The 13,809-nt window shown below is 45.7% G+C and overlaps 1 long non-coding RNA gene and 1 pseudogene across 1 annotated transcript; one reads left to right on the top strand and one right to left on the bottom strand.

Annotated features, from left to right (window-relative positions):
• Positions 1-298: 298 nt before the first annotated feature.
• Positions 299-415, bottom strand: LOC117287430 (annotated as a pseudogene).
• An 8,686-nt stretch (positions 416-9,101) lies between these two features.
• On the top strand, positions 9,102-13,607 carry LOC104866582. The gene is made up of 3 exons (XR_781477.1): positions 9,102-9,157; positions 9,322-9,524; positions 13,067-13,607. It is a non-coding gene; the product is annotated as an uncharacterized LOC104866582 (long non-coding RNA).
• The last annotated feature ends 202 nt before the right edge of the window (positions 13,608-13,809 follow it).

Here is a 13,809-nt window from a genome sequence, read left to right as displayed (position 1 = left end):
GGGAAAAAACCCTATATATGTCACAACACGACAACTGTAATACTGAGTCAAAGAGAGCTGAGAATTTCCTCATGTTTTATGCTTTATAGTTATTAACTCTTTATTATTGGAACCAACATTTATGGTTACCAGCCCCCCCATCACTTTAGTCTGTATTAGGTATCATAATTTTTTGTTTTTGTTTTATTTTGTATGGTAGGTCTCACTGTGTAGCCCAGGTTGGCCTCAAGTTTTTGCTCCTCTTGCCTCTTCCTCAGGAATGCCAGGATCACAGACATGCCCCATTGCCCCTGGCAGTAATATTCCATCTTATATGTATCAAAGCTCATGCTAAACAATGAATTTGGGGTTGCAAAAGAGGATTTATTTTTTGTACCTTTCTATAAGTCAATCTACAATTAGACAAAACAAGACAGCAATTCTCTTTGCCTGCCTGTTCAGTGGAGCAAAGAGCCTAACGTGTCAAAGGTCAGTCTTGACTTCCAGTTCAGTGCAACCATTATTGGGTCTTGATGGAAACACTGGTTTCTAAATCTGTTTTCCTCTTTGTTTTTTTTAAGTACCAGGGATGAAACTCAGGACCTCACGCTTGCTGGACAGGTACTGCCACTGAGCTAAATCCCTCCCTGGATGTGGTTCCTCTTTTGGTTCCTAAAACTTCAAATGACAGGAAACAAAATCCTGTGAGTTGTTAGATATGATAGAGGAGTCACCCCCAAATCCTACCTGCTATTTCCTTGTACCTGAGAAAACACCTCCATAAATTAGTCATTGATTCACGCCATATACTGCATATTATAAAACAGAAACCAAGTTTTTGGAATGTGTTTTGTACATCAAAGCTCAATTTTCAGTGGAAAATTTTCCTGTTCTGTCAGATCAAATGCTCTGAGTGATGGATGTGGGGAAAAGACCACTCATTCCATGTGCCTGACCCTGCTGCTTTTACTCTGCCATGAATTCCTTGATCAGAAACACTGTTGTGTAGAATATCATAACGGTGGACTTTTATAGACTTTATAGGTTGGTGGAGAGCAGTGCAGATAGAGCTTGGTAGGCAAGGAAGGCAATTCTATATCCTGAAGATATATTAGGAGGAAAAAAAATTGCTGTTCCTTTCAATATAGTCAACCTTCCCTCGGTATCTGGCTGATCTCCTGAGCATTGTGCTGTGTTGAGGGTTCAGCACTGGTCTCTGTCACTGTCAGTTTAGGTACTCAGGAGAGGGAAGAGTCAGGTGGATTTTGTGAGAGGGTGTTGCCATCGTCAAGCCCACACATAGACAATCTTTGCCACCATTATTTTGTATTTTGTGTGTGTTGTTTTGTGTATGGTGCTACCGAGCAAATACCAGGGTGGCTGGGGGAAAATACAAATGGTCATCCACAAAATGTATCAACCTGCCCATGTGATTATTGAAAACCTCTTCCATAGTGACCCATGGATTGAGAACTCAGCTGGCGCACACATCTATCTGTATTCTGTGCCCACTCCAAGGGTCTATCCACATACTTCTTCCCCAGATCTCCTGTTGTTTCCATCCTCCAATCTTGTTCTTTCCGAGTCCCTGACTTTCCAGTTCCGCCATTAACCACAGTCCACGAACTAGTGTAGATCCCTACTTCTGGGTCAGTTCTCACCCATCTTTCAGTTCAGCTGAGTAGACAACCAAAGATGCTGCTTGAACCCCTGCCCACTGAGAGATTTTCCTGACTCTTAGAGACACTTTTGCCTGGAGTGGTAGTTTAGCGGTATAACTTTGGTTGGCATGCACATATCATGCAGAATCATCTGTAAAATAGCTTGGATTTATTTCCTTTTCAGTGAACTGCTTAAAGAACTCACCATGAGTCCATAGGTGTAATTCTATCCTCCAGAGACAACTGCTGTGGTTTTGTTTTTTGTGGTCTTCAATGGTCTCTAACATTGCTATGCTTCCATTTTTAAAAAAAATTTCTATTTCTATCATTTATTTATTATTTATTTATTTATTTATTTATGGTACCAGGGATCAAACTTGGGTCCTTGTGCTTGCAAGGCAGATGGCGGAACCACTGAGCTAAATCCCCAGCCCCTCTGCCATTTCTTGATTTGTTAACTTTAGACCAATATTAACTCACTACTGTGAAAGATGAAGACTTGAAGACTTAGCTTACTTCTCCCATGTATTTTTTGTACCGTCCTTCACAAGTATTTTTATTTTATTTTTTATTTTTTGTTTTTTGAGACAGAGTCTTGCTATGTAATTCAGGCTGGCCTTGAACTCACTGTGTAGCCCAGCCTGACCTAGAACTCATAGTGATCCTCCTTCCTCCGCCCTCTGAGCGCTGGAATTATAGGTGTGTGCCTTCATGCCCAGCTTACCTTAGCAATTTTAATTAATGTTCTTAACATGCTCAATTCTTATTTCCTCAGCGTGAGACAGTAATTCTCCATGCTCATTCAGCATGATGAAAACATTATTAAATCTCCTGTCCTTCCACTCACCTCTCCTACCCACTCCTTTTAACTTCTTAGCTTCTTCCAGCTTTCTATTTACATTGTCAAAGTTGGTGACATTTACATTCTCTTCTTCAACCACATTTATTTCTTCTGTGTTTTATCCACAGGTTGACTTTAAGAGTTGAAATCCAGGGAAATGCCTTTACATTTTGACGATCGCATAAGTACTGTTTTCTGTGTCGAGCCAGGTGGTTTAGAAGAATTATCTTTCTTCCTCTTTCATATTACAATCCTGGTACAAAGACTTAAGGGAAAATGTTTCCCACATCAAAACCAAACAGATTATCTCTTTGTATTTTCTATCAGTGGTTCGGAAATATGCTTCATTTTAGTCTTCTCCATGTTTAGATCATCGTTTTGTATAAGATTTTTTTCCCCCTGGAGGTTTTAAGTGTATGTTTTAATTCCTGGCTCTTCTGGTAGAAGTTACCAATCTTTCTCATTGTTGAAGAAATGCCTTTTGGTTTCTTGCCAAGGCTGCCTGATTCTTGGGCCCCACTGTGCTCTTCTTGAAGATCCCATCTTTGCAGTCCACTGACTTCTTATCCTAACCAGCTATTGTCCTCCAGGTCTTCCCTTCCCAGGTTCCTCTCTTTCACAAGCATCTTGTTCATTTTGTTGGAGCATCTCTGCCAGTAATTTCCTTAGAAAGAATGCACCAGAGGTAATTTCTCTTTTGAGTTCTTGGATGTGAGTCTTACTTTTATTTCCTTGATAGTTTAAACACATTTTCACTTGGGATGTGGAAGGCACTGATATCTTCCAGATCTAGTATTGTTGATGAGAAGCCACAGGTAATTGCTCATTCTTTTGTGGGAAATTTTGGAGACTTGCGGGATCTTAAACATATCTTCAAGGGACCTATGTTTCCCGATAGTGAGTTCTGCTTGTGAGTATTTTAAAATTCATTTTACTCATAAGTTCCTTCTAGTTGAAAGCTTCTTTTCTGCCTTGAATTCTGGAAAACTCCTACTTTTATTCAGTAGTTGATTTCTTTTTTTTCTTTTCTCTTCTTTCTAGAGTGCCTATGTTAGACTTCCTGGATTGGTCTGCTAAGTCTCTTGTCTTTTCTCTCATGTTTTCTCACTATTTTTTACTCAACATTTTGGAAAATTCCTCAACTTTATCTTCAAATTCTTTATTGTCTTTGTATTTCAGCAGCCATATGATTTAAATTCTAATAACTTGTTTTCTTATTCATTGATGATTCATTTTTCATTGGAATCTGTTCTCTTCTCATGGATGCAATATCTTTCAACATTTCTCTGATGTTACAGTTTGACTGCTGCTTATTTTTTTAATCTTAAAATTTCTCTTTCATTTGTCACATATCTAGTGACTCACTTTCCTGTTTCTATCAATGAATGAAGGAAAGAAGTTGTTTTAGTCTGTTTTCTGATTCTGTAACAAAATACCTAAGGCTAGGTACTTTATAAAGAAAAGAGGTTTATGTATCTCACCGTTTTAAAGCTGAAAGTTCATGTTTGGTCTTTGATTAGAGCCCTCTGGTGAAGAAGAGATCACATTACCAGACAAGGGGCCAGAGACAGGGCAGGGCCCAGAATGCTCTTTTTTTTTTTTTCTTTTTCTTTTTTGGTACCAGGGATCAAACTTGGAACCTTTAGCTTGAGAGGAAGGTGGTGGCACTACTTAGCTAAATCCCCAGCCCCTCAGTCTTATTGTTTTTATACAACTCTACTGGTGCTAAATGGGTCCTACAAGAACAACATTCATACCTTCTGGGGGTAGTACCCTCAATAACCTAACCACTTTCCACTGGGCCCCATCTATTAAAGATTCCAGTGCCTCTCAGTACCACCCCACTGAGGACCAAACTTGTAGCACACGAATTCAGAGGATACACTCAAGTGGGCAATTTTTCTAGGAGGCTGGTCTGGGTTTCCTGTATTTTTTCTGCATGGGAAAAGTGCTACCTCGATGCTGTGGTTCACAGGCAGAGCTTGCTTACCGCCTGGCTCTCCTTTATGAGGACTGGCCAGGGAGGTGGCTGTGCAGGTGGATGTGGAGGCACACACAGCAGAGTGAGGTGTGCTTTCCTCCAGCGCACCAACAGCGTGCTGGCAGCCCCGGTGTCTACAAGCGGTTTCATCGATTTAGCTAGGAGTCCTCTGGTTTTTACTGAGCGGCCTGTTGCTCTGTTAGGCAGAACTGGAGCTGGGAGGTGATGAATGACAAATTTGTTCCATAGACTTTCAATTAACCTCTGGTCCTTCTGTGCCATGTCACTATTTTCCCTCCCACTGCAGCCTGTATCTGATGAACGCAAGTGTTGATCTTTCCGGGGTTCTTTCTGGAAACTCTGGAGCTGCCTCAACTCAGCCCCTGCCAGGGGCTCTGGCCACAGCTTCCCCCTCTCTGCTCTCTCACCAGACACTCCCACAGCTCTCAGCCTTCTCTATGCTGGTCGCACTTGAGTATTCCTCCATGACCTTTCTTTCTTTTTACAATGATTGGGTTATTAGCCTTTCTTCCCTTTAATATTTCTTAGTTTCTAATATTTATTAAAATTACTTGACAGGCACTGTTTTAGACATGGGGAATAAAAAAAATATATCAGAGATGAGGTCTTTCCTCTCATGAGAATTATATTTTGGTGAGAATATAAAAAAAAATTAAACTTGAAGAAGTATAAATGGTGATAAGTTCTATGCGAAGAAATCAGGCATTGATGGGTATCAAACAATGGAGACGCTTCTTTAAGTAGAGTGGCCCAACACAGCCTCTCGGCGGAAATAGCTTTTAAGTCAAGAGCTGGAAAAGAAAAGAAAAGGAGCTGGGCAGTCAGAAGAGGGTTGGAGTGTGCCATGGCTTGGATAGAAAATGTCTCTTAAAGGCTTGGTCCTCAGGGCAGCAGTGTTCAGAGCTAGGGAGCTAGATCACGAGATTTTAACTGCATCAGTGGATTAATCCATTGACAGAGTCAAAATCTGGTGGGATTAATGCGAGGTGACAGGAATTTAGAAAGTGAGACTTAGTTGAATAGAGTAGGTCATGGCTTTGTGCCCTTGGGACTACATCCGCCCTCTCTCTCGCTCCTCTCCTTCCCCTTTCCCTCCTCATCCCCCTCCCCTCCCCCTCTCTGCTTCCTCTTCTTCTTAGTGGCCATGAGATGAACAGCTCTGCTCTACCTCTCCTTTCCTCTGTGCTCTTTCTGCCTTGCCACAGTCCCCAAAGCAACGCAGCTGCCAGCTATGGATGGAAACCTTTGAAACCATGACCCAAATAAGTCTCTCCACCTGTAAGTTGCTTTCTCGTAGAGATGCAAAACTAACGCAGAGGCTGTGGTGAAGGAGAGCAGACCAGGCAGAGCAAGCAGTTGGTGCAAAGACTGGAGGAGTCTTGGTTTTTATTAGAGGAACAAGAGATCAGGGTGCCTGGTGCACAGTGAGAGAGGGAGAAAGGTGTATAGTGACCTTAGCGATGGAGGCGGGAGCCAGATTAGGGGAACCTTGTCGGTCAGGGTAAGGAGTTGATATGTTATTCTGAGTGTTAAAGAAAGCCATTTAATCAGGGAAACAACATGATCTGATTTATTCAGTTTTTTTGGGGGGGTACTAGGGGTCAAACTCAGGACTTTGCACTTGCAAGGCAGGTGGTGGAACCACTGAGCTAAATCACCAGCCCTACGCAATCTGATTTATAAATTTGAAATCATCCTTCTGGCTGCTGAATGGAGAATGGATTGTGTGGAGCAGTAGAGAATGCAAGGAAAGCAGTTAGGAGTGAAGGAGAAAGTGCAGGCAGCTCAGCAGCATGGAGATGGATGGAGAGAAGAGGATGAGTTGAGCCTGTGACTGATGAGCAGAGTTGGCAGGACTCACTGATGGATTGGAGGCAGATGATCAGAGAAAGGACTCTCAGCTATCCCCTCTATATTTTGCCTGGAACAGAAGCTTTGCCATGAGAAGCTATTTTAATGGTACAAGAAAGTCAGTATTAAAGTGTCCGGTCACAGCAGTGGAGCCCTTCACCACGTGCTGGAAAAGTCAGGGCAGAGTTGAGTTCAAGCTGTCTGTGGACAGGTGCCAGAAGTTAGGCTGGCAGCTGGATCCAGGATCTGGAGATCTGGTGAGAGGTGAGAGTTGGAGTAGAAAGGCAAGGACCATCGACAAGAGATGACATTGTGAAGACGCAGGAGTGGCTGAGACCCTTGGAATGCCAGTGGGAGCCAGAGGAAGAGGACAGGGCAAGGACTGAGCTGCCAGGCATCCCACCCTCAATGGGTCTAAGAGAAGGAGTGAGAGAGGTAGACAATCACAGCGCATAAAGTTGGAGGAAAACCAGGAGAAGCTGGAAACACAAAGACCAAGAGAAGAAATTCAAGGACAAAGGGGAAAAATATGTTGAATGCTGCTGAGAAATAACGAAAGCTAAGGACAGGAAGCTCCCTGAGCCTTTGGCAACGTGGCCAGGCACAAACTCAAAAGCGTGGCTTTGGTCCAGGTGGAGCAGGGAGCAGAGAACAACAGAGGTTTTGAGGGGGTGATAGGAACAAGGACAGCTCTAAGGAAGTTTTGCTGGAGGAGTAAATGGTGGCACAGGTTTTAGGTGGCAAAAATGGGCCTCATTATGGTGTGTTGATCTGTGAGCACTTTACAGGCTGATCCCATTTTAGGAACTGGGTTTCTGAGGTGTTAACTGCTCCGTCACACCTTCCTTTTTTTTTTGGTATGATATCTCTTCAGTTCTCACCTGTAAAACACACACACACACACACACACACACACACACACACACACACACGACTGGTTCCGGGTTGGGACTCTTTGTATGATATCTCTCCAGTTCTCTCCTGTAAAACACACACACACACACACACACACACACACACACACACACACACGACTGGTTCCGGGTTGGGACTCTTACAGTCAAGTTAGTACACTACAACCCACAACCTTCCCCAGAATGAGAGTTGCTTGGTCCATGCTAATCTGGAGTCACTCAGGCATCCTTCTCACAGCTGATTGGCCTAGATGTGTCACATGACTTGCTCTGGTATACGTGTGTGGAGGGGAGGAATTTTGATATCAGTCTTTTTCCAGGAAGCCAGACTATTTTTCTATTTTTTTTTCTTCTTCAGGACTAGGGAAAGAACCTAGGGTCTCACACAAGCTAGACAAGTGTTCTACCACTGAGCTACACCGCATGTCCCAGGAAGTCAAAGTGCTCTAGCTTGCCCCACATGGCTGGGAGGTAGAAGATGCTGGTTTGGAGCAACTAAGCAGAAGAGAGATAAGCCCTTCCCTGCTCTTCTTGGACATCTGTGTGGGTTTGCTTGTCTATATTCTGTAAGGATAAATTCCTCTCTTCCTTTAAATTAGTTGGGGTGTGTGTGTGTGTGTGTGTGTGTGTGTGTGTGTGTGTGTGACCAAGAGTCCTAATGAATTCTTTATTATTATTACATTTTTCCAAATGTTGGATCTGAGTTTTAGAGAAATGCCGTGATCTGCCCATGGTCATGCAGCTATGGTGATGGGTCTCAGTGAGAAGTCAGATGTCATTCTCTCTCATACCGCTCATCCCTGCACTTCTTTTCCCACATCTGGGGACAGTAAGTTCTTCATTTGACCCCTGACATACATCTCAGAACTCAAACATTGCCCCTTTGCACCTGCGAGTTGTGGAATTTCTCAGACCTTTGTCCTGAATGGGCTCAGAAGTACGGTCCCCCTTACCGCCCTGCCTTGCATTCCGGAGTCCCTCTCACTGTCTTGTTAAGGGAACACAAAGGCTGCAGAGGCTCAGGGAAAGGTGAGGAAGAGGATACCAGGAGGGGGAGAGGGATGAGGAGGTACAGGGCAGTCATAAAAGGTGAAGGGAACCTGGGTTAAGAAAAAAGAAAGGAAGACAAGAAAGGAACAACGTGAAACTCACACAGAAAAATGCCGTGGAGAGAGCACAGGCAGCCACCTTCCTCAAAGACAGATCTGGTCATGGGAATTCTCTTGGTTCAGATCTTTCATAGCTTCCCAGTAACCTAGGAGGAAGTCCCAAGTCTCTGGCCCTGCCCAGAAGGTCCTGTGAGGTTGGCCCCTGCCACTCTCAACCCTTGTGCTCTGCATCTTGCCCACAAGACTCCAGCCTTACTGTTCCGGGCTTCTCGGACACAGAGCATTGCACCTGCTGCCCAGGGTGCCCTTCCCCTCCCCTCAGCTCCAAGCTGGGCTCAGTTGTCACATGCTGCGGAGGCCCCTGCTTCTGCCTGGGTTTGTCTGATGGCGGATCCCCAGAGGAGTACTTATTTATTCAGGAATATGATTCTTGAGGTAGGAGCAAGAGAGGCAACCAGCAGGGAAGCAGGTGAAGTAGAGCTAGAGGTTGTCTGTAGTCACAGGGGCCGGCTCTTATGCGATGGTAGGATGTGCATCTCAGACCTGTGCACCCAGGGAAAGACAGGGGAGAGCATTTGTCCACTGTCCTCACTGGTCCACTGGTCAAGGTTGCCTCCGAGGACACCGAGTCACTTACTCTCCAGAACTGTATGAGAGCGAGACCCTCAGGGGTTCTGTTCCAAAGAGACAGAAGAGCACGGGGAGTCACTGTGGAGGCTGGAATGCGGCTGTGGAGGCTGGTATGTGTGGAACTGGTTGCCATGGCAAATGATGGAGCAAGGGGCCATGGCAGGTGCCAGGTAGTCACCTTCCCTAGCCACCTGTCTCCAGGTGGTCCCTGTGAATCTTCACTCTGTCTGCACCTCATTTGTTTCCCGCACAACACTTAACATGACTTGTGTTTATTTTACGTTAATTTAAGTATTTAAAAAATTCCCTTCCCCATTGCCATTGACTCTTTCAGATCATTTGATGAATAGACTCCAGGCAGAAGGATGGTACGGGGAGACAAGCTAGAGGGCTCTGTAGGAGTCCAGATGACCAGTCACGGTAAGGGTCATCAGTGATTGAAGGAGCCAGAGTTCGGATGATTTTGGAGTCATGCTGATGGGATTTGCTCAAGGATGAGAGGCAGTGAATGAAGAAGACAGAGACTCGGGAAGACAGGTTGGTTTGGCTGGAGAAACTGGGTGGATCTGGGGGCTTGCTTGATTGCTGTCACCCTGATCAACTGCTCCCAGTCAGGCTGGGTCTGCCGTGTCCACAGGACAGCCCCCAATCCTGGCCTATGTTTGAGTCTCAATCCATATTTGCTAAACGAATGGAACCAGACAGCAAGGAGAGAGGGAGTAGGAAAGAGAGAGTGTTATAGTTTAAATTGAAGAGTGTCCCCTAAAGACTCAGATATTAAGGGTTTGATTCGCAAAGCAGCAATATTCAAAGGCGGGGCCTAGCACAGGTGCCTGGAGTGCGTTGTTAGGAGGTGGGGCCCAGGCTGAGGCAGCAGGTCATTGTGAGGGATGTGGAGTTGGAGACGGAATTCAGAGTCTTGAATATTTCAGGCAAGTGCTCTACCACTGGGCTATACCCCAGCCCATGAATCACTCTAACCAGTAAATCTAAGTAGACATGTTTTACATCTGGGTCACAACTTTAAGTTGTACGTGTTTTGTTTACATGTCCTTCACCACCCTCCCTGTTGAGACGAGGCCTTGTCAGCTTGGGTTTCTGAGGGGCCACAATGAGCAGAGCCCTTGCCAGTTTGTTTTTCCCATGCTGGGTGAGTAGAAACTCTGGTTTGTGCTCAGTGACTCTGACAGTAAGAATTTGTTGCTACACTCACTCTGTCTGTTCCATCCTGATTAATACAGGGGTAATTGAAAACTACAGGGTGTGTTTAACTTTATTGCAGTAAAGACACATTGCCACTGATCTCCCTCAAAATACGCTTTTTTGCTCCACACACGTCCCATCATTGCTGCTGCTTTCTGAAGCAGTTCTGGTGGTCGCCCTTCGTGAGTGTCTTTATGAGGTGTGATAAAAAATACAGCTGTCAAGTGCTATCCAACAGAAAGACAGGTGTATAAAAACATCACAGTGTGTCCCCATTCTTTTTATTCATTGAATCTGGCTCTGTGTGACTCCTTATTCTTCTCCAAGGTCAAAATGACCATGAAAGGTAAATATTTCTAATCAGTTTAGGACACGGAGGCAGCCATGGCAGTGTCACTAAAGAAAGACCTTCAGGAAAGAGCACTCCAGAACAGCTTTAGTAAGCAGCAGAAACGATGGGATGGGCATGCTTGAAGTGAGGGGGATTAGTGGTAACATGGCTTTTACTGTAATAAATGTTGAAAAACTTAAATATTCATTATATTGTTCTGTCCCCAGCTGTAGCTGTCATCCCTCCCTGACACGAGGATTCCCAGGCCCAGCTGGAGGGGGCTGTAGATCTGCTCTCAGCTTTGCTTAGGCTTTAGGAGGCCTGTTGACTTTGCCCTTGTGTATATATTTTCCCACCCCATTGATATTGCTCTTGGCCGTGGGACTCGCCGTGGGACTCGCAGTGGAATTTTGGCAGATGTGACATAAGGCTACTAGCATGCTTAGGTAATTTCACTTGCCCTGCTGAGCTCCTAGAATCTCCTGTGAGAAGAAAGCTTAGGTAGATTCTGGCTCAATGGGGGGACCCAGAGTAGGCTGGAACCCAGCTGGAGTCCAACTCCACCACCCTTCATCCAGAGTCACCTTGAGCAGACTTGCAGTTAAAAACAGTGCTAAGCTAAGCCCCTGAGTTTTGTTCATAGTAGCTGATTACAAAGCATTGCTGCGATAGCTGCCTAATACACCGTCCTTGAAAGTGATCAGGATTGTCTTGTGACCCCTGGGTAGGACGTAACAAACAGGTTTGCAGCATTAGGCAGGTGTTAGGGTGAGGACATCCTAAAGGTCTCTTTCTGCCTCTAGGTCCTGTGGTTTTAGGTTCTGAAGGTAGTTATGGTTGACCCTGGAGGCTTGTACCGAAAATCACAGGGGATAAGGGCAACATAAAAAGAGTTGTTTGTTTGTTTGTTTGTTTCTGGTGCCTGCTTTGCAAGCTCAGGGACCTGAGTTTGAGCCATGGTACCAAAAAAAAAAAAATTTTTTTTTTTTTTGAGATGGTTGCTCAGGCTGGACTGAAACTTGCAATCTTCCTGCCTTCCAGCCTCAAAGTGCTGGGTTTACAGTCCTATGCCACCATGCCTGGTGGAGAATAACATTTTAAGCTTCCCATGGATTGATTCTGCAGCTCCCACCTCAGCCAGACCACTCAAGGCTCATTCAGGAATCCATAAACCACTCTAAATGCTGGACAAAGAGGGGAGTTTTCTAGGAACTGGGTTGCACCGATGATGGAAGATCACGGAAGCTGAACAAGGGATGAAGGAGTAACCCGGGGGTTTGTAAAAAGCAGGAAGCTATGGCTCTCGGTGGGATGGAAGACAAAGGGAGGCCCAGAGAAGCAGGAGCAGTTTGAGGCCTTCCTGCTGGGAGATGGAGCCACAGAGGAGAAGCAGCTGTTTCTGCGAGGACAGGCCCCAACTCCTCTCTTTCTCCTCTTTCCAACCTCTTCCATGTCGCTCATGGTCGAGCACAGCTGATATAAGAACAGAGCTGTTGCAGGGTTGGCTCCCTTGCATTATAGGGAACAGGCATATCAGTCTGATCTTCACTACTATAATGAAATACTAGAGGCAGGCTGACTTTATGAAAAAAGAGGTTCATTTAGTTCGGTTTTGGAGGTTTAAGCGCATGGCATTGGCATTAGCTCAGCTCCGGGGAGGGCGCTCTTGGCTGCATCTTATCCTGATGAGTGCCTGTGTGTGAAGAAGAGAGGCTGAGGTCCCGCAGCCCCTTCTGAAGGCATGGCCCGCTGGTGACCTACAGACCTGCTCTGTCCCCAATGTTTAAAGGCCCACATTATTAGCAGCACCCTCAGGACCAAGCCTCCAACCCATGAGCCTCTAGGGGGTGCATTTAAATACACTCCAACCCCAGCTGCAGGGGAAGGCTGAGCAGTGGATTTGAGGGCAGGTGGACCGCAGACTGGCACTTCTCTCTTGTGTATGCCTGGCCCACCCTGCCTGCTTTGGTAGATGGCCTCCCTGTGCACTCTGATGCTTGGCTGGGGAGGCATTTGCTTGCTTTTTTTCCCCACAGGAATCTGCAGTGTGAGCACCACCTGCAAAGGTCACTTGAACGAGTATCTTTCTCACCATTTTGTTTCTCACTACGCTGCTAAATCCTTTCCCTATCCAATCTCCACCCAACACTCAGGATATTTTCCAAAAGTAAATCAGATCATTTCAGTCCTTTGGTGAAGATCTATCAATGGACTCAAATCCAAATTCCTTTGCCTGACATGGTGTTTCTTTGGTACCAGAGATTGAATTCAGGTCCTTGCGCTTGAGAGACAGGCAGCAGAACCACTGAGCTAAATCCCTGGCCCCTGTCTTGTTTTGTTTTAGTTGGGGGCTCTCTATGTTATCCAGGCTGGTCTTGAACCTCTAGGCACCTCAACCTCTGAAGTAGCTGGAACCACAGGTGTGCACCACTATGTCTGCTGTCTTTTCAAGCTCACCTGGTCCATCTTCTTCCTCTCCCGCTGGGTTGCAGATGCTCACTGGTTTCCCACAGAGCCTAACACCTGTGCATCTTTCTTGCCCCAGGGCCTTTGCACTGATGGCTCCTGAACCTTTGACCATCCCCGAGCAGCTCTTTGTCACCTTGCTGATCTCAGCTGATATGACGCACTTCAGAGATGCCTTCATCGACCACCACAGATGTCCTCCCAGTGCCACCTCTGTCCCATCACCTCACAGCTCTTGTGACATGCTGGGGTTCTTTTATTTATACCCTGCCCTGTCTGCAATCTTTTCCAAGGCTGGACTATCATCTCTATGCGGACGGGCCTGGTCGGGCGCCTTGGTACTTACTCCTCTCTACAAAGTATCTATAGAGGTGGCATCTACAGACACCAAAAGATTAAACGGACAAGAGAGGCGGCCTGGGATGGGCTCAGGCACACTCAGCCAGGCCCCTGGGGGAAGTCACCCTGGGTTCTCCATGGATGGCCATGGGTCAGTGGTCTGGCCTCTGTATGGAAACACAGAAAGGTCAGAAAGGTCTACAGTGAGTGTTTGTGAAACCTGGTTCCCTCTGTCACATCACCTGAGAAGATCTGGGGTGGGGGAGTGAAAGGTGCTAAATAAAGACCAAATCTTATTGTCTCCGGTCTCCTGATTACCAGCTGCTTAGCCTGCAGTTACACAGTCAGCGGTGATGAGCTGTAATTGCAGACGTTTTCCCTGGTTATTTTTTCCCCTGGAAGATAAAGTGATACCTGTAATTTCCCCAAAGACGCACTCCAGGCTACCATCCGGAGGCAGAGGCTAAGCACCTCTGTCATCCA

This window comes from Fukomys damarensis, unplaced genomic scaffold (genome assembly GCF_012274545.1).
Source record: "Fukomys damarensis isolate Sample0158 unplaced genomic scaffold, DMR_v1.0_HiC HiC_scaffold_23, whole genome shotgun sequence".
In the NCBI taxonomy this organism is placed as follows: domain Eukaryota; kingdom Metazoa; phylum Chordata; class Mammalia; order Rodentia; family Bathyergidae; genus Fukomys; species Fukomys damarensis.
The sequence above is the reverse complement of the archived record's forward strand: the minus strand, read 5'-3'. Positions and strand labels throughout refer to the sequence as shown.